The following is a 24564-nucleotide window of genomic DNA, read 5'->3' on the forward strand; positions in this document are numbered from 1 at the left end:
TCGATATTTTTTGGCATTACAACATCTTTCGTTTAAAAAAAAAAAGTGTATTATGTTTATAAACTCAGGAAATATGTCCCTGGACACATGAGGACTTTGAAAATGACCAATGTATGATCCTGTAACTACTTGGTATCGGATTGATACCCAAATTTGTGGTATCATCCAAAACTAATGTAAAGTATCAAACAACCGAATAATAAGTGATTATTACATTTTAACAGAAGTGTAGATAGAACATGTTAAAAGAGAAAGTAAGCAGATATTCATCATCATCATCATCGGCGGTCACTCGAAGCGAGTATGACGATCCTCCTGGTAGGGGGGTATCCCTTTATGGAGGATGCCTGTGCGTGACTTTGTTTAACGTGGGGAGACTGGTGCACAGACAGTCACCACACGATCCTTGACAGATCCGGGTCAGGGTCCCGTGGCATGGAGTCCAAGACGACTGGGGACCCTTTTCTGCTGCATCATCCCAGCCGTTGTGACGCTCCATAGGGTTAGCAATCATCTTCCGCCTGTTCCACCGTTGAGGTCTTGGGTTGTTATTTCCCCATAACTGGGCCCACATGGATGTGGGGGTGCCTTCTTCTGCCATCGTAGCCGTTGTGGTAGTTCTTACATCTACCGTCTTCCGCCTGCTCCGCCGTTGAGGTCTTCACTGTATCCCTGGCTCGGGGGCAGTCAGGTACTAGGCCTTTGCCAAGGGCCACCTTGGGTAACAGTAGTATAGGGGTTAACCTCCTAGTGCCCCAAGACCTCATAGAGGAGCCTCCACTGCCGGATGCACTTTAACGTCATGCCCAGGACACAAGCAGATATTAACAGTAAATGAACAAGTAGATTAATAATTCATTTTCTACCACTTGTCCTTAATATTGTTGACAAAATAATATAATGACAAATGACACAATATGTCTTGGTTGACAAGACTCTGCAGCATCGCGTGGACATCGGGGGCGGTACCTCTGGATTGGCAGACCGGGGTGGTGGTTCCTCTCTTTAAGAAGGGGAACCGGAGGGTGTGTTCTAACTATCGTGGGATCACACTCCTCAGCCTTCCCGGTAAGGTCTATTCGGGTGTACTGGAGAGGAGGCTACGCCGGATAGTCGAACCTCGGATTCAGGAGGAACAGTGTGGTTTTCGTCCTGGTCGTGGAACTGTGGACCAGCTCTATACTCTCGGCAGGGTCCTTGAGGGTGCATTGGAGTGCATGGGGTCCCACAGGAAGAGCTGGACGAAGTGGCTGGGGAGAGGGAAGTCTGGGCTTCCCTGCTTAGGCTGCTGCCCCCGCGACCCGACCTCGGATAAGCGGAAGAAGATGGATGGATGGATGGATGGATGGATGGACACAATATGTTACTGCATATGTCAGCAGACTAATTAGGAGCCTTTGTTTGTTTACTTTCTACTATAAGACAAGTTGTCTTGCATGTTCACTATTTTATTTAAGGACAGACTTGCAAAAAGAAACATATGTTTTATGTACCCTAAGATTTTTTGTTAAAATAAAGCCAATAATGCAATTTTTTGTGGTCCCCTTTATTTAGAAAAGTACCGAAAAGTATCAAAATAATTTTGGTACCGGTACCAAAATATTGGTATCGGGACAGCACTACTGGTTGTGTATGTCCATACCCAATGCAGAGCGGCCACTCTAAGTTAATGTCACCACATTTTCAAGTTTTAATATCACTGTGGAACTGGAGAAAGAGGTTGAAAATGCCGCACATCATGCAGGAGAACTGCAGACGACAAGTAAACATGATAATGCTAAACTAGATCAAAACAAAAAAACATGAAAATAAGTGCTTAGTTCACTTCAACAGACATGTATTGAACTGCGTAACAGCAGAAAGTTAGCAGATATTACCAAGAAATTAACAGGTAGATTAATAACAGTCTAGAGCATGGGTATCAAACTCTGGCCCGTGGGCCAAAATTGGCCCTTGAGGCGATATCAAATTAACGACTAGAGCTGGCCCACCGATTATATACAGCGGCGGTGCCGCGGTAACACCGCATTCACCGCTAATTCTCATACTTGCCAACTCTCCAGGGAGACTCCCAATTTCAGTGCCCCTCCCGAAAATCGTTACGTCCTGCTTTTCACCCAGTCCAACCAGTGCTGGCACAGTCACATAATATGTGCGACTTCTGCACGCACACACACGTGAATGCAATGCATACTTGATCAACAGCGATACAAGTTACACTGAGGGTGACCGTATAAATAACTTTAACACTGTTAGAAATATGCTCCACATTGTGAATCCACACCAAACAAGAATGACAAACACATTTCGGGAGACTATCCGCACCGTAACAGAACATAAGCACAACAGAACAAATACCCAGAATCCCATGCAGCCCTAACTCTTCCGGGCTGCAATATACACCCTCGCTACCACCAAACCCCGCCCCTCCAACCCCGCCCACCTCAACCGACGCAAAGAGGAGCATGTGCGTTGCCGAACATGCTCCTCTGCTCGTAAAACAAGCAATGTAACGATGTGACAACGGCGCGCCGTAATGCCCGTTAAAAAAAAAGGGAACCGGTATTTTTCAAAGGAAGTATATTACCGTTTTTAATTCCTTCCGTCCGAATGCAGCTGAGATAGGCTCCAACGCCCCCCGCGATCCCGAAAGGGATAAGCGGTAGAAAATGGATGGATGGATGGATAGTATTGCTGTACATTATTTGTGCCAGTATACCGTACAACCCTATGGCACACTGCAATCTATTAATTTCAGATGAATGCCAATCATTATCAAATACCGTATATAGTGTTTTTAATCTCCAATCAGTTAATATAAACATATTTGAACTAATTGCTCTTACAATGAGGTAACTGAGTTACTAGCTCAATTAAATTTTGGGAGAAGTCATTTGTAACTGTAACTAATTACTTTTTTAATGTAAGATGGCCAACACTGTTTACATTACACATCTCCTGCCCTGACCCGCAACCATATTTTTTCGCCCAATGTGGCCCAGAGTCAAAAGGTTTGCACACACCTGCAAGAATTGTAATGTGGCCACATTTGACAAACCCAAATATGCCAAATACCTAATTTATTTTATGCACAGGCTGCTAACAATTAAAAGAAAAGTCAAACTTTATGACCCATTTTATTTTCTACAAATGCTATTGTACAGTAGATCGATTTTAAACCCTTTAAAATGTGAACATTGTCTTTTCTAACCAAACTCAAACGACTCCACTTGAAATGGACAAATCAAAGCAAAATGTCCAAACTGTGAAGATATTTGAAGGTTTAGTATTTTGACTTCCACGTTTACAGTACACAAGATCACTAGTGGTAATGGTTTCTCTATGTATGTGTGTAGTGTGCATATGTATGTATATATTTATAATGAATGTATATACAAGTTCATTAAGTTTGAACATAATGTGAACAGGTAGTTCTAACTCAGAGTAATTTATGATTTAAAGAAAAGGGGTGGGATTAAATAAGTGTAAACTTCTTCTCATTCCTTTTCAAATATGTAAACAAAACAAAAAAAAGTCCATTGCTCATTTTGTTTATTTTTTTTCGTTTCTATTCTCCATTGTTGTCATTTTGTTATAATGGCTGTTAAGGCTATAGCGCTGTATTGGATCAGGCTTGCTCTTGTTTTTTTTGCAAATTTGAAATAAAAATATATCATCATTAAAAATATATCATCATCAATACTCAAAATAATACGTAATGTCAAAGTAACTGTCCTTTGGCCTGGTCCTTTAGTTTGGCCAGTGCAGAATGGCCTGAGGGTGCATCAGAATGCTTTCCATTAATGGATTGTAAAATGAAGCCATCTTATCTGCCAGAACAGCATGGGCCTTTATTGAAGGATAAATGAGAATGGAGTTTAGGCAATTATTTCTAAAGTATGAGTTGATTTTAAATGTAAACATTCATGAACAATTGTGACGTTTCATTAGCTTTAATTTCATTCGGCCTCTCTTGTGGCTGGCTGTGTGCTGTTGTGGTGATGAGGCACTATCTGAGTGTGCATGCTTGTCTCTATTCTTTTGAGCTCGCAGCAGCAAGTGCACACATAAAACAAAAAAAACAGATGACAGGATTACTGATTTCAGATGCAAATCCCGTAGGATTTCAAGAGCCCTTTGAAGCGCCTGCATTTGACAGTTCCATTGATTTCGGGGAATACCTTGCCACAATTGACATCTTTCAAATGAGGAAAGCTTTTTCCATTCAGATAGTATTGCTTGAACTACAATTGACTACAGGACGGGGACTCTTGATGACAACATATAGTGCGCTTTAACTGCTTTATCAGTCTCAGAGCACTCTCATGTTGCCCTGAATGAGGCCAAGACGATCAATAAGCCAATCATTTATCAACATAACTTGTATAGAGCTGTCATGCACCAGTAGACTGAATGTTGAAGGCCAATCAAATGTAATATTGTTAAAAAAAAATCAACTCATCATTTTAGAAAATGTACAATGTGTGTCATGAAATCCAGTTCTCTGTCTGTTTTGACTTCACACCTTGAATTAGTTGTTATCCTGAGCTGTGCAAGGTTATCCCAATTAAAGCCCTTTTAACTTTAAATCTTCTCATCTGGAAGTTATGAAGACTTTAGGAACTCACAAGACTAGTCTGTCAAATTTCAGGGTTGTAATATGGTGCCTGCTGGATTAGTTTTTTTAAGGGGAAATGCACTTGTTTAAAATGTTGCCTATCATTCACAATCCTTATGTAAGACTAGCCTACATGTTTTTCTATTTTTATGCATTTTAACTCGTAAACAAATGCAAGCAAAAGTTTGCTCACAATGGAGCCTATGCGAGTCGCTCTATAGAGCACCTAAAAAAACATCCAAACACCTCCATCAATGTTTTTAATTTACACACTGTAAGTATATACTAATGTAGTAACAGGCACATTCATAATAACATTTAATATTTACGTATTTTGCTCATTTTAAGCATACGACGGCACAATAATTTCAGAAAAGCATCACAGCGTTCGCTTTATCCTTCAACAAAACAAAATCAACAAAACTGATTACAGCTCTCCGCAGACTTCATGAGAGCCAACATACATGATAAAACATCACTTACTGTGCAATGTCTGCTGTCAGTGGAATGCCGACTGTTAGGATGCTGATATATTCCCGTTTAGACGAAAAATTACTTATAATCATTGCGAAGAAAAAAAGGGGGCGTCTTTTCGGGTCTTATTCACTATTTCCGGGTCTAAGTTAATAATAATAATGATAATGGATTAGATTTTATATCGCACTTTTCTATTATTAGATACTCAAAGCGCTCACAGAGAAGTGGGAACCCATCATTCATTCACACCTGGTGGTGGTAAGCTACATTTGTAGCCACAGCTGCCCTGGGGTAGACTGACGGAAGCGAGGCTGCCAGTTTGCGCCTACGGCCCCTCCGACCACCGCCTATCATTCATTCATCATTCATTCACCAGTGTGAGCGGCACCGAGAGCAAGGGTGAAGTGTCCTGCCCAAGGACACAACGGCAGCAATTTGGATGTCAAGAGGCAGGGAGCGAACCTGCAACCCTCAGGTTTCTGGCACGGCCGCTCTACCCACTACGCCATACCGCCCCCAGTTGCTGTCAAAAGTGTACCGATTTCTGGGTTTATTGCCACATCCTTCTACTATACAAGTGAGAGGCATGATTTATAATCTAGAATTAACTTTCACAAGCTCCGAGGTGAGAAAGCAGCTCACCGGCTCATGCATAAGGAAGTTTCCTATCCCTGAGCAATGCGCTGCTAGAAATAAGTCTTTAACATTAGCGCTTCTAATAACCAAATCGTTCCCGCTTGGTTAATATTCAGGTCACGAGATGTAAATTGAGTATTGTCGGCGCTTTTTGGATGGGTATTTATTGGGTTTTATGTGCAGAATAGATGCAATGACGCATGGCTCTCATTCACTCCATTGTAAACTGGATTTAAGGATTGTGAATTATAGGCAAAATTCACCAAAAAAATTCAGTTCCCCTTTAACCTTAAAGTTGAACGCATAAATCTTTCAACTTAAATCAGATGTTCAGAGACAAAACATCCAACTTTAACAAACTAACCAGTAGAATGCAGCTGCAGCTTTAGTGCATTTGTATGATTAGGTGGAATTGAAGTGAAGCACTAATGTGGTTGCAGCTAAGGTTTGAGTCAACCCTTGGGGAGTTTACGTGAGTCAATGCCATGTCCTCTTAAGTGTCAAAACCCATTGGCCGTGTGTGTGTTTCCGAGCGAGTAAGCCTCCCATTGCATTGCAGCAGCAATTTCCTAGTTATTGTGCACAGTTGGAAACACATTACACCTTTTTATTTGAAGAAACAGGCTGCACAGAGGTTTGTGCTGCAATGTGAAGTAAAACAAAAATAACATACTAATAATGTATTTAGACATGTTGACAATAGAAAAAAAAATGAAATGTGAAGAGCTAAAAGATAAAGGTTCATAGTACAGTAATGCCTTGATATACAAGTTTAACTTTATAAAGGGGAACTGCACTTTATTTGGAACAACAACAACAGCTACTACAATCAATAACCTTATCTTTTTTAGCCTGGACATACAGAGGATGAGCTACAAGTTTTAGAAGATGGGTGCTAAGCATATCATGCTCTAGTGTAACATTAAGCCATCATGTAGCATTTGTACTAAACAGGAAATACAGAGAAAAAAAACATAATAAACCAATCTCTTACTGTACAATGTATGCTCTCACTGGTATGTCCACTGAGGGGATTATTATATCTTTCAGGCACAAGACTCAGTAGTATAGGGTAGTTAGGATATAGGAATAATTATATCATATGCCACAGCTATGTATGTCAATAGCTGCAGTAGCTAAGTTATGTCCGTGATCATGGCACTGTGTTACTAAAAATAGTTCCTCTGCATTAACGCTTATAGTAACACTGTCGCTAATATAACATATCTCACGGCATGTAAATGCAGTATGGTTGGCGGTTTTTGGATATGTTTTTAGAGGGCTTTATAGGCGGAATAGATAAACCCTGTTAGCTACATTGTTAGCCGTCTAGTACTATCAGTATTTTACAATTTAGACTGGACAAAAAAGAGAAAAACACGCGTGTTCTTGTGTTGGCTCGGGATTGTGAATGATAAGCACAATTCCAAAAAAGTGCAGTTTCACTTTAACTCAAAATACAACAAATATTCATAAACCACCAACATTTAAACAAGTAACAATCTTTGTAATAGAAAAAATAATTTCTGGGTATCACATATTGTTGGGCTGTCTTCAACTAAGGATTTTCATAGTCAATTCAGATTTGTTAGATTTTGCCCGATCGTGGACTATAAGCAAAATGTATTGTGTGTTTTTTTTTACTATTTTTGTTTTATTTTTTCAGGAGTGCAGCTAATCGGGTTCCCACAAATAAAAATGTAGAGATTAGATGGTTTAGTAAGTCTTTATTGACCCCTCCTGCTTCAATGTGGCATAGATTGTTAAGTGTTAAGCATGTACTGTTTCGCCAAATTGGCAACACCCACAGAGATTGTTTATTTCTTTGATTCAATGCATATAATTTGCTTCTTCTTCTTGGCACTGTCCTTCACAATCACTTTCTTCAAAGCCATGATCGGTAAAACTAAGTTTTGTCTCTCGCTATCAGCTAATGACAGCAAGTGAGATGCCGAATGTTGGGCAGATCTTGAATACTGTGGAATTTGCTACGCCAATTAGCATTAGGAATGTATCTGAAGTTGGCTTGTAACTAAAATAATACTTAAAGGGGAACTATTATGCAATACTGTCTTTTCTTACCTATTGGTACCTGTTTTTGTATATTTGACAATTGCATAAATCCTGAAATTTGTTAGCATGGCCGTTCTACCCACCACGCCACGCTGTGTTATGTAGACCACAAGGTCGTGTTTTAAATATAGAAACAACATAATCTGACACCTTTAAAGCAAATCATTAGCCAAGAGACAAATAAGTAGGGATGGGTATTGTTTAGACTTATACTGATACTAGTACCAAATCTGTTATGTTGCAGCATGGTACCAAAGATGCGGACACAGTAGACGGAGTGCAGTTAAAAATGTATTCAATATTCAAAAATACCCAAATATAGTGCAGCGAGGAAGTGCACAAAAAGCATAGGAATCGCTATGACGTGTCAAGCAACGCAAGCAAAGCAATAATCCAGCCCTGTCTGAAAGGCAGAAACCAACCCAAAACAGGTGTGCACAGATTGCCAATCAGAGACAGGTGAGGGAGGCAGCGCTCAGGCCAGAGGTGGGGTGGAAGCAAATAGGATAAATAAAATAGAAAACAAGAGCGCTGCAAAGGAACTTACCAGTAATACAGAAATAACAGGAAATACCAAACAAAGTCAGACCTGACGTGAAAGGTCCTGACAAAGTTGGCACTTTTGAAATGGTGCGGGTGCTTAAACGGTGCCCAAACCTGAACAAAAAAAATGTTACAAAATAATGCTTTTTTATTTTTAAAGATTTTGTGACATGCAAGTTTAACTAATTCGTAACTTAAATACTTCAATAATGTAAATTACATGAATTAATAAATTCAACACAATGGATTACAAAACTCCAGCACCCAAAACAGGACGAGCGGTAGAAAATGGTTGGATGGATGGATGGCTTACAAAACAAAGTATGTTGCCAGTAAAACCAAAATAATTACAGAACACGAGTGTACAAAAATATACTTATGTAAGCTATTTTACCGAGACTCTAATTTTGTCAGACAGGATTTAGCATTCAGCTCTTTTATTGTGAAGTCCAGAAGTGCAGTGTTAGTTTTAGGCTCTCCATGACTGCTGCGTTTGGAAAAGAGATGAGGCTGTGTTCAGATAAAAAGTATCTGTCGAGTTCCTGCCTACCGTCCTTTCTTCACATCGAGTCTCCTCAACGTCATCATCGTTTCTTTAAAGACCTTCAGTCACACTTGTGTTCTATTCTTGAAGTCTATGATTGCGACTCACTGACCTGAACTGGGATTGGTGCAGAATGAGGAAATGTTATGTTGTTGTGCATGTCGAGCGTTGGCTGCGGCAAAATGTTTGTGCGATTGAGGAAATAAATGACTTTTGCTGGCGTGTTAAAGGGGAACTGCACTTTGTATTGGAATTTTGCATATCGTTCACAATCATTATGAAAGATATGGCAGTGTATGTCATTTTTTAATTTTTTTTATAATTCTAAATATTAAATCAATGCGATCAAAGGTTCGCTTACAATGGAGCTTATGGGAGCCGTGCAGTTCAGCCTAAAAAGCCCTTAAGAAAACATCCAAATACCTCTGTTAGAGTTTTATATACATGATGTAACTATATATGTAATGTAGTAACAGGCACATGTATAATAACATTTAATATTTACGTATTTTGATAATTTTAAGCATACACGGCCCATTTTTTTCATCACTGCAGACTTTATGAGAGCCAACAAACATAATAAAGCATCACTTACTGTACAAGTCCTGCTGTCAATAGGATGCTGACTGCTAGGATGTTCATATATTCCCATTTAGGTGAAGAATGATTCATAATCCTTACGAAGAAAAGGGGTCGGGGGCACCAAGCGTCTTTTTGTGTCATCCTCGCCAGTTCCGGGTCCTAAATGGCTATCAAAGTGTACCAACTTTTCGGAATACCTACTCAGAATTCTTCTGTCTAGGTGAGAGCCATGATTTATGATCTAGAATAAACTTACAGAGAGCAAGGAAGTGAGGAAGCAGCAGACCACTTGACGATGCAAACATCAAGAGACACGAAAGTGATCATGGCGCCGCTATTTATAATTTGTCTGCGTTAGCGCTTATAATAACAATATCGCTAAAGCTTGGTTACTATTCAACTCACAAAATGTAAATGGCGCTTTTTGATTGGACTTTTAGGGCAAAATAGTGGAGCTCCCTTCGGCTCTGCTGTAAGCTGATTTTTATTTACCTTTATTTAATATTTAGAATGCATAAAAAAATGTATATTATAATGATTGTGAACGATAGGCAACATTAAAAAAAAGTGCAGTTCCCCTTTAAGATTAACAATACGATTTAAAAAGAGCGCCAGACTCTATGTCCCTTTCTGGATCACTGCATGTGTCACTGCAACCATTTAGCACTAAAATGAGGCACTGATAGTTTTTTTGTCGGTCTGGTTACTACCATGTATGTCGCCACCGGTGCTATTACCCATTCCTACTCGTCAGCTGAAGTACCACTGTAATTTTGATTTTAAGGCTTTATTACTGTAGTCTTATCAGTTATAATATGGCTTTTCAGCATCAGCATGACTTTTGTTTGAGATTAAGATCCATTGAATGTACATTTAATTATTATTTCTACTCGTTAAAATCCACATTAATGTAAAATTTGAGATAAAGATCTCCTGCATATGCAAACGTGAAGGGAGGTGCAGAGAGTAAATGCCTGGAGTTCTATGTGACAGCTGAATTGTGCCCGGCCAATTCCTCTCTCAGCTGGTTAACGTCATCTGAGGTTAATTGTCTACTTTGGCATCTGTTGCACGTCTTTGACGATAGCTCTGAAATACTTGTCTGTGTGCAGCCACTGAAACGTGCGCGAAAGGAAAAGATGCAAGATGAGTGTGCTGGGAAAACACATTGCACATAAATCTCCTCGGCCCATTAGTCGAGACACTTGCTCTGATGAATCATGATCTCAGGGAGAATGAGAATGCGTTTACACCGAGCAGCTTCATATACCTTGTCTAGCTCGGTTTGTTCAGTATGGCGCTCCTATAAAGCCAGCAGACAATATTCCTTTGTTCTGCCTCTGCAGAGGAGCCAATGTGTTGCCGAGGAAACCAACAGGTCAGATGCCTCAATGATGCACGACAGCAGAGCGGAGAGCCCACAGGTGTCGGGGTCATGAAGGGACGTAGGATCATTCTCATCAAAGTGAGATGCAGGGTGTGAGAGTCTACCGAGCCTCTAATAAGCTTTACTCTAAAGGTTTTCTACTTTACAACGCCTGGATGTAGGTGTCATTAATCAAGAGAACACAATAACATATTACCTTTTCTTAATACTTCAAGTAATTGTAGCAGCAAAATCTAAGTGCCTCTTTTTTCACTATTAAGGTCCATACACATGTTTTTGACTGAGCAATTTATCTAAAAGATGAGTGTGGAAAAGTCTGCGGTGGGCTTATACAACCCTATACCACTTCTCACATCTGTGTAGAGACTCAATGCTCACCGTGATTTATTACACATCACTTTATTAATTTGTGGCTAGACTTTAGAGCTGCAGAGGAATTTCTGCAGCTCTAATGAATGCTGCCATTGTAGAAAGCCTCCTAAAATATCTGACACATCACATGAATCTCTATAGAAAAGAAACCGTTATACAAATGATCATTCATTAGTGATCAATAAAATCAACAATGAGTAAAGTATTACATATTTGCTAGCATGGCAAAAAGTCTGTGTGCCACTAAAGCCAAGTTGTGACTTACTCCCGAGTAAAATGATTTGCACATTAAACCATTTTGCTTGTTTGCAAGCAGGATTAAGCAACACAGCCATTTGTTAGTACAAAGTCAGGCATCTGCCAAGGAAGAACACATTTAATCGTGGTGCAAATTTGAATTAAAATAAAGATAGAATTAAAATGTTAGTTTTTTCCCCCTCATTGAGTCACAATGGAACAATGCCCAATAGATGAGTCTAACCATAATGTTGCTTTCCATGAACTAGGAATGTGGGATTACATGATTATCTCTTCATTGAATTGTTGTTCATTATTCCCCATTAGTATTAATTGTGTGCTAATGCAGCTGAGATAGGCTCCAGCACCCCCCGCGACCCCAAGAGGGACAAGCGGTAGAAAATGGATGGATGGATGTGTGTGTGTGTGTGTGTGTGTGTGTGTGTTGCTTGCACTAGTCAAAAGTTACTTCCTGCTGGGATTCTGATGCTGTCTAGTTGACATCAACAAAGCCACCTCAATAGTAGCGTGTCACATTGCATCAAACGTTTCTTTAACGTAGTGTAGCGTACGTAGATTATTCGTCACTGAAAAAAGTCATGGGAGTTATTCCCATCACTGCTTATTAAATGGTAAATGTTGATAAAACTACAGCTATGGCACCATATTTGATAATCTTTTAAGGGTTCATCTTTGTGCACAAGCTTGCAGCTCCTGTATGCTTTTCACATATTCAAACTGCGTCTGTATCTGCCGCCACTACCTCTTCAAATTATACTGAGTGTTTTATGACTGACCACAATAGTATCAGCTTCAAGCCTGGCAGCCTGTATTCTTTTCTGTCCAGCTGCCTTGCAAGATTATAAAACCTATTTCCCGGGCGCGACACTGCTGCTGCCCACTGCTCCCCTCACCTCCCAGGGGGTGAACAAGGGGATGGGTCAAATGCAGAGGACAAATTCCACCACACCTAGTGTGTGTGTGACAACCATTGGTACTTTAACTTTATCTGCTAACCCCACCGCAGAAGCACTGAATCTATGCGCTCTGAATACGCACTGCTGATTGGCTGTTACCGCTATGGTTGTAACCAGTCAGATGGTTGTGTGGGTGGGACAATGCTGGGTGCTGTGTAGGAGACAGAGACAGAAAGCATAGCAGCTTGTTAAGACTTTAGCTTAGGCGGCTACTTCATATGTTCGTGTGGAAACTTGTTCGGTACACCTCCGAACCGAACCGGAACCCCCGTACCGAAACGGTTCAATACAAATACACGTACCGTTATACCCCTAATATATATATATATATATATATATATATATATATATATATATATATATATATATATATATATATATATATATATACAGGTAAAAGCCAGTAAATTAGAATATTTTGAAAAACTTGATTTATTTCAGTAATTGCATTCAAAAGGTGTAACTTGTACATTATATTTATTCATTGCACACAGACTGATGCATTCAAATGTTTATTTCATTTAATTTTGATGATTTGAAGTGGCAACAAATGAAAATCCAAAATTCCGTGTGTCACAAAATTAGAATATTACTTAAGACTAATACAAAAAAGGGATTTTTAGAAATGTTGGCCAACTGAAAAGTATGAAAATGAAAAATATGAGCATGTACAATACTCAATACTTGGTTGGAGCTCCTTTTGCCTCAATTACTGCGTTAATGCGGCGTGGCATGGAGTCGATGAGTTTCTGGCACTGCTCAGGTGTTATGAGAGCCCAGGTTGCTCTGATAGTGGCCTTCAACTCTTCTGCGTTTTTGGGTCTGGCATTCTGCATCTTCCTTTTCACAATACCCCACAGATTTTCTATGGGGCTAAGGTCAGGGGAGTTGGCGGGCCAATTTAGAACAGAAATACCATGGTCCGTAAACCAGGCACGGATAGATTTTGCGCTGTGTGCAGGCGCCAAGTCCTGTTGGAACTTGAAATCTCCATCTCCATAGAGCAGGTCAGCAGCAGGAAGCATGAAGTGCTCTAAAACTTGCTGGTAGACGGCTGCGTTGACCCTGGATCTCAGGAAACAGAGTGGACCGACACCAGCAGATGACATGGCACCCCAAACCATCACTGATGGTGGAAACTTTACACTAGACTTCAGGCAACGTGGATCATGTGCCTCTCCTGTCTTCCTCCAGACTCTGGGACCTCGATTTCCAAAGGAAATGCAAAATTTGCATGGTTGGGTGATGGTTTGGGGTGCAATGTCATCTGCTGGTGTCGGTCCACTCTGTTTCCTGAGATCCAGGGTCAACGCAGCTGTCTACCAGCAAGTTTTAGAGCACTTCATGCTTCCTACTGCTGACCTGCTCTATGGAGATGGAGATTTCAAGTTCCAACAGGACTTGGCGCCTGCACACAGCGCAAAATCTACCCGTGCCTGGTTTACGGACCATGATATTTCTGTTCTAAATTGGCCCGCCAACTCCCCTGACCTTAGCCCCATAGAAAATCTGTGGGGTATTGTGAAAAGGAAGATGCAGAATGCCAGACCCAAAAACGCAGAAGAGTTGAAGGCCACTATCAGAGCAACCTGGGCTCTCATAACACCTGAGCAGTGCCAGAAACTCATCGACTCCATGCCACGCCGCATTAACGCAGTAATTGAGGCAAAAGGAGCTCCAACCAAGTATTGAGTATTGTACATGCTCATATTTTTCATTTTCATACTTTTCAGTTGGCCAACATTTCTAAAAATCCCTTTTTTGTATTAGCCTTAAGTAATATTCTAATTTTGTGACACACGGAATTTTGGATTTTCATTTGTTGCCACTTCAAATCATCAAAATTAAATGAAATAAACATTTGAATGCATCAGTCTGTGTGCAATGAATAAATATAATGTACAAGTTACACCTTTTGAATGCAATTACTGAAATAAATCAAGTTTTTCAAAATATTCAAATTTACTGGCTTTTACCTGTATATATATATATATATATATATATATATGTGTGTGTATATATATATATATATATATATATATATATATATATATATATATATATATATGTGTATATATATATATGTATATATATGAGGACAGTACGTGTGTGTCACAACGTGGTTTGCGCAGCTTACTGCGGGGTCGTTCTCCCAGGAAAGCAGATGGACTACTCAGGACAAGACGTGCAGGTAAAAACATGATTTAATTATCTAAACTCAAAGAGGTACAAAAAACGGAATACAAGGCGAAGGCACAACGCGCTGATCGCATTTGGAGCTAAACTAACACTTAGCATAAACTATGGACAAGGAAAACTTACGTTGACTGTGGCGTGAACCAAACAAATCTTACGTGGACCAGGCATGAAGCGAACAATGACGCCAGGCCGACTGACCGGCAAAGGCAGGCTTAAATAATGCCTCTGATGAGAAACAGGTGAGCGTCCCCAACACCAGAGGCAGGTGAAAACAATAAGCAGCCATGGCAACCAAACCAAAATCAGAGGTGTCACAAACAGGAACTAAGGAGTCCAAAACTAACAGAAAATACAAAAACATGATCCGGACCAAGGATCATGACAGTGTGTGTGTGTATGTGTATATATATATATATATATATATATATATATATATATATATATATATATATATATATATATATATATATATATATATATATATATACATATATATATGTATATATATATATATATATATATGTATATATATATGTCTTAATAAGGTTATCCAAAAAATAGTGCTCGATACCGTAGTAGAGCGCAATATATGTATGTGTGGGGAAAAAAAATCACAAGACTATTTCATCTCTACAGGCCTGTTTCATGAGGGGGGTTCCCTCAATCGTCAGGAGATTTTAATGGGAGCATTCGCATACCATGGTTTATATAGGGCACAGAGTGGGTGGGTACAGGCTGGCCTAGGGGTGTGGTGATTGGTTCATGTGTTACCTAGGAGGTGTTTCCGTCTATGGCGGCATGTTGTTACAATTTCGCTGCGCTTGTTGAGGGATGACAGGTCTGGACGGTAGATAATAAACAGTTTCTCTTTCAAGCATAGGTTGCATCTTTTATTACCACTATTGTAAGGTGTGCTGGATGCAAGAATTTGCCATGTTATTGAATATTCAACATTATTGTCTTTGAGGTCCCGAATGTGTTTGCTGAGTTCTGTGGTATTTCGCAGGTTTTTGTTCCTGAAAGAAGCCTTGTGGTTGTTTCATCTGGTTTTGAATTCACCCTCGGTTAATCCTACATATGTGTCGGATGTGTTAATGTCCTTGCGTATTACCTTAGATTGGTAGACAACTGATGTTTGTAAGCATCCCCCGTTGAGGGGGCAATCAGGTTTCTTTCGACAGTTACATGCTTTGTTGGTTTTGGAGTCGTTCTGACTGGGGGTCGACGGCTCATTTGCAATTGTTTTGTTGTGGTTTGAGATGATTTGTCGTATATTGTTCATGCAGCTGTACCCGCGCAGAATGACTACAAGCTAAGGCTCATAGAAAAGACGGAACACTTCCTAAGAAGGATGCGGTGGAAAGCACATTTTTTCCTCCACCCTGAAACAAAAGGAATGCAAAAGGAAACTTACGGATTCAAATCTACCAAGAACCCACCCACAGTTGAGGAACTAAAGGATTTTGAGAACGACATGCTCAAAATGATACAATCAGTCAAATTCAAGCCAATCCGCAACCCACTCCTCACCAAGCTGAAAAATGACAAGGAGCGCATCAAGAAAGTAAACAACCTCATCATAGCTGCCGATAAAACCACAAACTTCTACAGAATGGACATACCAGAACACCACACCTTACTGGACAGAAGCATCACCAAATCATACAAAAAAGCGCAACCCAATACCTTACAGAACATCCACCTGGAAAATAAAAGGATCGCGGCTGAACTGGACATTGAGGACAGGGTGGACGCCACAGCCAACAAGGAAGCCTTCATCACATTGAAGGATCACAAACCCAACTTCGCAAATAACCCAACATGCCGACTAATAAACCCAACTAAATCTGAAATAGGAAAAATCAGCAAAATAATCCTGGACAGAGTCAACACAAAAATCAAGGACAAAACACCACTCAACCAATGGAGAAATACAGCAGCAGTAATCAAATGGTTCAACAACATCCAAGACAAACAACAGCACAACTTTATCTCCTTTGATATCGAGGAATTTTACCCTTCCATCACGCAAGACCTACTGACTCAAGCACTAGACTTCGCCTCAGACTACGACTCAATCACAGGCAACGAAAGAAACATCATCATCCACGCAAAAAACTCCATTCTCATCCACAACAGTACACCATGGCAAAAAAAGAACAATGCAACATTTGACGTCACTATGGGAAGTTTTGACGGAGCAGAAACGTGTGAACTCGTTGGGAGTTTCCTCCTCTCCCAGCTCGCTAGCCTCAATCTGAACCTTGGTATTTACCGTGATGACGGACTGGCAGTGTGTCGCGCCTCGCCAAGGAGCAGCGAGAATACCAAGAAGCGCATATGCCAAATTTTCAAAGAGAACGGCCTACGGATCACGATTGAAGCCAACAAGCAAACCGTCAACTTTCTTGACGTCACTTTCAACCTGAGAAATAACAGCTACCAACCATTCACGAAACCCAACCCAACACTCCAATACGTGCACCATGACAGCAACCATCCACCCACCACCACGAAAAGAATACCTACCGGAATCAATAAAAGGCTATCGATGCTGTCATCTAGCAAAGCTGAATTTGACCAAGCAACCCCCCCGTACCAAAAAGCCCTTGATGAAAGCGGATACAATTTCACCCTCACCTATGAACCCACGCCAGGAAACCAGCCAAAAAAGAACAGAAAACGAAACGGCATCATCTGGTACGACCCCCCATACAGCAAAAACGTCTCAACGAACATTGGACACAAATTCCTCAACCTGATTGACAAACACTTTCCCAAAGACAACAACCTAAGAAAAGTATTCAACAAGAACAACATCAAATTGAGCTACAGCTGCATGAACAATATACGACAAATCATCTCAAACCACAACAAAACAATTGCAAATGAGCCGTCGACCCCCAGTCAGAACGACTCCAAAACCAACAAAGCATGTAACTGTCGAAAGAAACCTGATTGCCCACTCAACGGGGGATGCTTACAAACATCAGTTGTCTACCAATCTAAGGTAATACGCAAGGACATTAACACATCCGACACATATGTAGGATTAACCGAGGGTGAATTCAAAACCAGATGGAACAACCACAAGGCTTCTTTCAGGAACAAAAACCTGCGAAATACCACAGAACTCAGCAAACACATTTGGGACCTCAAAGACAATAATGTTGAATATTCAATAACATGGCAAATTCTTGCATCCAGCACACCTTACAATAGTGGTAATAAAAGATGCAACCTATGCTTGAAAGAGAAACTGTTTATTATCTACCGTCCAGACCTGTCATCCCTCAACAAGCGCAGCGAAATTGTAACAACATGCCGCCATAGACGGAAACACCTCCTAGGTAACACATGAACCAATCACCACGCCCCTAGGCCAGCCTGTACCCACCCACTCTGTGCCCTATATAAACCATGGTATGCGAATGCTCCCATTAAAATCTCCTGACGATTGAGGGTACCCCCCTCATGAAACAGGCCTGTAGAGATGAAATAGTCTTGTGATTTTTTTTCCCCACACATACATATATGTATATATATATATATATATATATATATATATATATATATATATATATATATATATATGACGTGCGGTTACTGGAGGCAGGTGAGGCAGGGCCTCACCTGCAATCATGGAAAGAAAATAAATGTAAAAAGAAAAAAAATTAATTAAATTGTTATATGTATTCAGTGATTATATTATAAAGTTATTTTCCATTTAACTTCACCAGTTTTAGATTATTTTTATTCAAAATCGCTGAATTTTCACAATTGCCGTTCAAATACTGAGAAGAGACGGTGCGGTGATCAGCAGGCAGTTGAGGCACGTCACTCAGTTGTGCCTCAACATGGATTGCGGACTCGGCTAACTGCTGGCCTGCTGTGCAGTGAGACCCTATTGCTATATGAATTATATTATACATTTCCATAGTTTATTTAGCTGAGGTATATAATGTACAGTGTATTTTGTCAACAACTGTATGTGTGTAACGTATTTCTTGTGCTGAGCAATCAAATAACTGCTGCGAAGACGCACTGTGTGAGGCTCGCAGTAATCCCGCCTCCTGGTGCCGGTTAATGCACCCCCGCCGCAGAATGCACCCCCCGAATGGAGTGCCACATCAACCAAAGCCCACACCCAAACCCTCCACCTGCAAGACCGAATCCACCCAAAAAAAGTCACTTAACAAGAAGCCAAAAAGTGCAAAAACAACAATGCTCGTGCCGGAGGAGCCGTGAACGACTGCAGGGACACAACATTAGGTACACCTGCAGACTGCAGCCAGATTTCATATTTCATTCATTCACAACTCCTCCAACACGAACACCACTGTTCCCGCACTTATAAGTAAAGGTAAGACCATAATAAAGTTTTTTTAATTAAATATGCTTTTTTTGTGTGCTACAGTTTGTATGTGTAAAGTTAAAGTTTAGTTAAAGAACCAATGATTGTCACACACACACTAGGTGTGGTGAAATTTGTCCTCTGCATTTGACCCCCCTGGGAGGTGAGGGGAGCAGTGGGCAGCAGCGGCACCGCACCCGAGAATCATTTTTGGTGATTTAACCCCCAATTCCAAGCCTTGATGCTGAGTGCCAAGCAGGGAAGAATGCTGGTATGAGCTTTTAAACATAACCCGTTAACTGCTGCCAATCAAATGGTGAATAAGATACTCTTTAGGGTTCATATGTTTGTAAATCTGACTGTGATGAAGTCAGTGCTTTACCAGCCATGAACCTCACCGCACGTCACTATATATATATATATATATATATATATATATATATATATATATATATATATATATATGTATATATATATATATATAGATATATAGATATATATATATATATATATATATCAAACCAATATAACAAAGAGGTAATGGCTCAACAATCTGTTTTTTATCCAAAGAACACAACAACAGTACAGCAAGCTTGAATGTCAACATGCACACACGCGCGCACACACACATACACACACACACACACACAGACACATACACAAGTGTCGTTGGTTTGCTCCAAAATGAAAAATAAATAAATAAAGGAAACTCATTTTACCTTGTGTTTGCATATTTGGGGCATTGTTGAACACTCTGAGAGTTTCGAAGTAATAAAAGAGCAGTGGCGTCACCTAGTCAATGCTAGCGTTAGCACAAACCAGCAGTGTGAAGCGATCCTTCATCGGCGTGTGTGTCCCCATTCTCCTCCGCAGTAATAAAGGTCTGCTGGAGCAACTTTTTTGGTCTTATCACAATTAAAGACTTGCTGCAAAACAAAGCCCCCCTTCCCAGATAAAATCCCAAATTGAAGGGGCCGCCCGCCGGAAGCTAACTAGCTAAACTAGCTAAATGCTCAAAGTGGTTGACTGGAAACCCGAATCTGGACAGCAAGACTGTGAGAGTTTATACACATTTAAAGCGTTTTTTTTATCACACAAACTGATGTCTTAGACAGGCTGACACAGGCCGGCACAAGGTATGACAATTGTAGAAATAAGCACGTCCGAATTGTTGCTCGCCCTCAATATTTTTCAAAATGGCCCTGCCCGCGTGTACCGGAAGGGATGTCATTAAAATGGCAGCTCCAATGGCTTCAAGCAGCATGCAAAATGAACGAATGAATAAATGAAGCGTTCATATGCCGAGACATGGTTTGTGCACACAGGCATATTGTCTCGATGTAAACGGTCGTAAATCGCAAAAGATGCAAATAGAGGTGTTTTTTAAATCAAGGTTCCACTGTATCCATCCATCCATTTTCTAACTCTTGTCGCGGGGGGTGGTCCACTGCAGCTTATAGCTAAATGTAATGCACCCATTGATTCTTTGTGCATAATGTATAGTGCACACTGTCCATAAACAAACAATATAAAATAAAAAACATGTTTTTGTTGCAGATAAACCTTGAACAAGACATATTTTGTCTTATTGATTTTGTAATTGGATTACTAGATGACACCTATTAATACATTGGTAACTAGATTATATCATATGTAAATAAAGTAACACTTTTTAAATATGAGATTGACGACAAGCAAATCGTAGAGTACCCGTAAGATCTGTAATTAAAGGTAGATGTGTTTTTATCCAGCTAGGGTCCCTTGCATGCTTACCATCAGATATTATGAGAGCTTTAATTCCTGACGAGCAATTACAACCAACATCAAACAGCATCACATTCAGTCCTGTTCCAAAAGTCCTCCCACTCTTCAACAGCAAAACACTCTGCATATTCACAGTATTCATTAATATGTTTTGAATAGATTTAACATTGCCTACAAACAAAACATGCCATGAGTTTTAACACATCTCACACAGTAAGACATGTAATATCCATCCATCCATTTTCTACCGCTTATTCTCTTCGGGGTCGCGGGGGGCGCTGGAGCCTATCTCAGCTACAATCGGGCGAGAGGCGGGGTACACCCTGGACAAGTCGCCACCTCATCGTAGGGCCAACACAGATAGACAGACAACATTCACACTCGCATTCACACACTAGGGCCAATTTAGTGTTGCCATTCAACCTATCCCCAGGTGCATGTCTTTGGAGGTGGGAGGAAGCCGGAGTACCCGGAGGGAAACCACGCAGTCACGGGGAGAACATGCAAACTCCACACAGAAAAATCCCGATGCCGGGATTGAACTCACGACTACTCAGGACCTTCGTATTGTGAGGCAGACGCACTAACCCCTCTTCCACCGTGCTGCCAAGACATGCAATAGGCAGGATTTATTTAGTGACAATAGATTTGTTTGTCAGTTATTGACCAAACCGGATCAGTCTGATAGCAACTGAATTTTATTTTCCAAAAATGGAATTGACTCATGTGGTCTTTTCTCATGGTAGGGCTGATTTTAAGTGATATGTAGGATACAACTTCCATCCATCCATCCATTTTCTACCGCTTGTACAACTTGAATTTGAAATTGTAACTGAGTTTATAGGGATCCGTTTTTAGATTTGATTGACACCGTCAGATAGGTATTGATTGGACATGTTTCTTATAATACTTGTCATGCTCAATGGTGTTAAACTGCTGTGCATCATGCTCACAAGGGTTTGCCGCTCTCATGTTGCGGAAATATAGAAACAAGTCTCAATATGATGCACTACCTCACAATACTGAACATATTAAATTGATTGCAGGTGTTTTTAATGAAGTGTCTGATCAAATTATCTACATTCTACAGAGGCCGATATTTATTTAAGACGGACTTGTGTTACTCGCGGATGTGGAACCTTAGGTTTATGGCACTGCACATCATTAATTTTAGCAACAACTCATTAGCTACAAATAATTGACAATAAATTTCCTTTAGCGATTCCGGCCTGTTTCCCGGCATAACTTTTATATCCTCATGAGTCACCCACAGTCTGAAATCCCCTGGCTGCTCTGCTTGGCCTCTGTGTAGACAGAAGAGAGGAAGGTGAGTGATTTTGTCATCAGAAATCCATGGACACCTCCGAGGCTGTGTGCAGTCACCAAAACTGTCCACTATTACACTGTTTTAGATTATGGCGGGTCTGTGTGAGGTGCAAAGGGTCAATTCCACTGAATCAGGCTATATTTGTTTAAAGCGTGAACACAGGATGATTTGTATTAATGTGAAACCTGCTGCAGTGACGGTAATTGGTTTTGCTTTATGGTAATGTGCTCTATGCATTTGAGCTTCCCCTTATTCATTGAGTTGTCGTCCATTTCTGACTAAAACACTTGGCTTTTAATGGAATGTATCTGATGTAATGTAATTTTTTCATGCGGCAGTTGTTCCTCATATTCCACATGTTTTTCTCCACACGTCTTATGAAAATAATTCTAGTAAAACCAAATCACAAGGCACCACATTTGTTTTGCTCTTCAAATGCAATTGAGATTCAAAAGCATGGATTCCTTTTAACTATAACTGCCTCTTCTCGATATCATTCATATCATTTGGACATGCTTTGCATGCAGGTGTTCATGACAATGTAATAGCAGCTAGGGTTGTCAAAAGTATCGCTACTCAAAAAAGCATTGATACTACAACGTATTCGAATATGATAGTTATATTTGCGAAAGTATCGCTATGATGCCTCCTGCAGCAGCAGCAGCAGCAGCAGGCACACATCTCCCCCTCATGAGCATGGCTGAAGGACAGTGAAAAGTGAAAAGCACAGTGCTACCTCAACTCGGCTTCATTGGTTCCACAACCGAACTTGTAACTCAAAACACTGGTATATCAAAGCAGCTACTGAAATTAATTGAAATACATTTAATATGTGCTTGCCCTCTCCAAAACAGCACAATTTTAAAATGTAACATAACTTTTTTAAAGAAAAACTAAAATGTCCTGCTTTTTCTGTTGCTGCTGTACGCGGGCTCCATCTAGTGGTACGGCAGATAATCACTTAAAGGCCTACTGAAATGTGATTTTCTTATTTAAACGGGGATAGCAGGTCCATTCTATGTGTCATACTTGATCATTTCGCGATATTGCCATATTTTTGCTGAAAGGATTTAGTAGAGAACATCGACGATAAAGTTCGCAACTTTTGGTCGCTGATAAAAAAGCCTTGCCTGTACCGGAAGTAGCAGACGAGTAGCGTGACGTCACAGGTTGTGGAGCTCCTCACATCCCCACATTGTTTACAATCATGGCCACCAGCAGCGAGAGCGATTCGCACCAAGAGAGCGACGATTTCCCCATTATTTTGAGCGAGGATGAAATATTCGTGGATGGGAAAAGTGAGAGTGAAGGACTAGAGGGCAGTGGGAGCGATTCAGATAGGGAAGATGCTGTGAGAGGTGGGTGGGACCTGATATTCAGCTGGGAATGACTAATACAGTAAATAAACACAAGACATATTAGACAGACTCTATTAGCCACAACACAACCAGGCTTATATTTAATATGCCACAAATTAATCCCGCATAACAAACACCTCCCCCCTCCCGTCCATATAACCCGCCAATACAACTCAAACACCTGCACAACACACTCAATCCCACAGCCCAAAGTACCATTCACCTCCCCAAAGTTCATACGGCACATATATTTCCCCAACGTCCCCAAAGTTACGTACGTGACATGCACATAGCGGCACGCACGTGCGGGCAAGCGATCAAATGTTTGGAAGCCGCAGCTGCATGCGTACTCACGGTACCGTGTCTGCATATCCAACTAAAAGTCCTATCTTTTCGATTGCATTGTACCATATGTCCCGGCAAGAAATCTGCGTTCAAAGAACTCCGGCTTATTAGTGATTCCCAGAGCCCAAAAAAAGTCTGCGGGCTATAGAGCGTTTTCTATTCGGGCTCCAGTACTATGGAATGCCCTCCCGGTAACAATTAGAGATGCTACCTCAGTAGAAGCATTTAAGTCCCATCTTAAAACTCATTTGTATACTCTAGCCTTTAAATAGCCCCCCTGTTAGACCAGTTGATCTGCCGTTTCTTTTCTTTTCTCCTCTGCTCCCCTTTTCCTTGAGGGGGGGGGGGCACAGGTCCGGTGGCCATGGATGAAGTGCTGGCTGTCCAGAGTCGGGACCCGGGGTGGACCGCTCGCCTGTGCATCGGCTGGGAACATCTCTGCGCTGCGGACCCGTCTCCGCTCGGGATGGTGTCCTGCTGGCCCCACTATGGACTGGACTCTTACTCTTACTATTATGTTGGATCCACTATGGACTGGACTCTCACAATATTATGTCAGACCCACTCGACATCCATTGCTTTCGGTCTCTCCTAGAGGGGGGGGTGGGTTACCCACATATGCGGTCCTCTCCAAGGTTTCTCATAGTCATTCACATCGACGTCCCACTGGGGTGAGTTTTTCCTTGCCCGTATGTGGGCTTTGTACTGAGGATGTCGTTGTGGCTTGTGCAGCCCTTTGAGACACTTGTGATTTAGGGCTATATAAATAAA

The 24564-nt window shown here is 40.8% G+C and overlaps 1 protein-coding gene across 1 annotated transcript in view; it reads left to right on the top strand.

Annotated features, from left to right (window-relative positions):
- The window catches only part of LOC133619882 (metabotropic glutamate receptor 7-like), a 279178-nt gene that overhangs the window by 53747 nt on the left and 200867 nt on the right, over positions 1-24564 (top strand). The window lies entirely within an intron of this gene.

Source organism: Nerophis lumbriciformis, linkage group LG01 (assembly GCF_033978685.3).
Source record: "Nerophis lumbriciformis linkage group LG01, RoL_Nlum_v2.1, whole genome shotgun sequence".
Taxonomy (NCBI): domain Eukaryota; kingdom Metazoa; phylum Chordata; class Actinopteri; order Syngnathiformes; family Syngnathidae; genus Nerophis; species Nerophis lumbriciformis.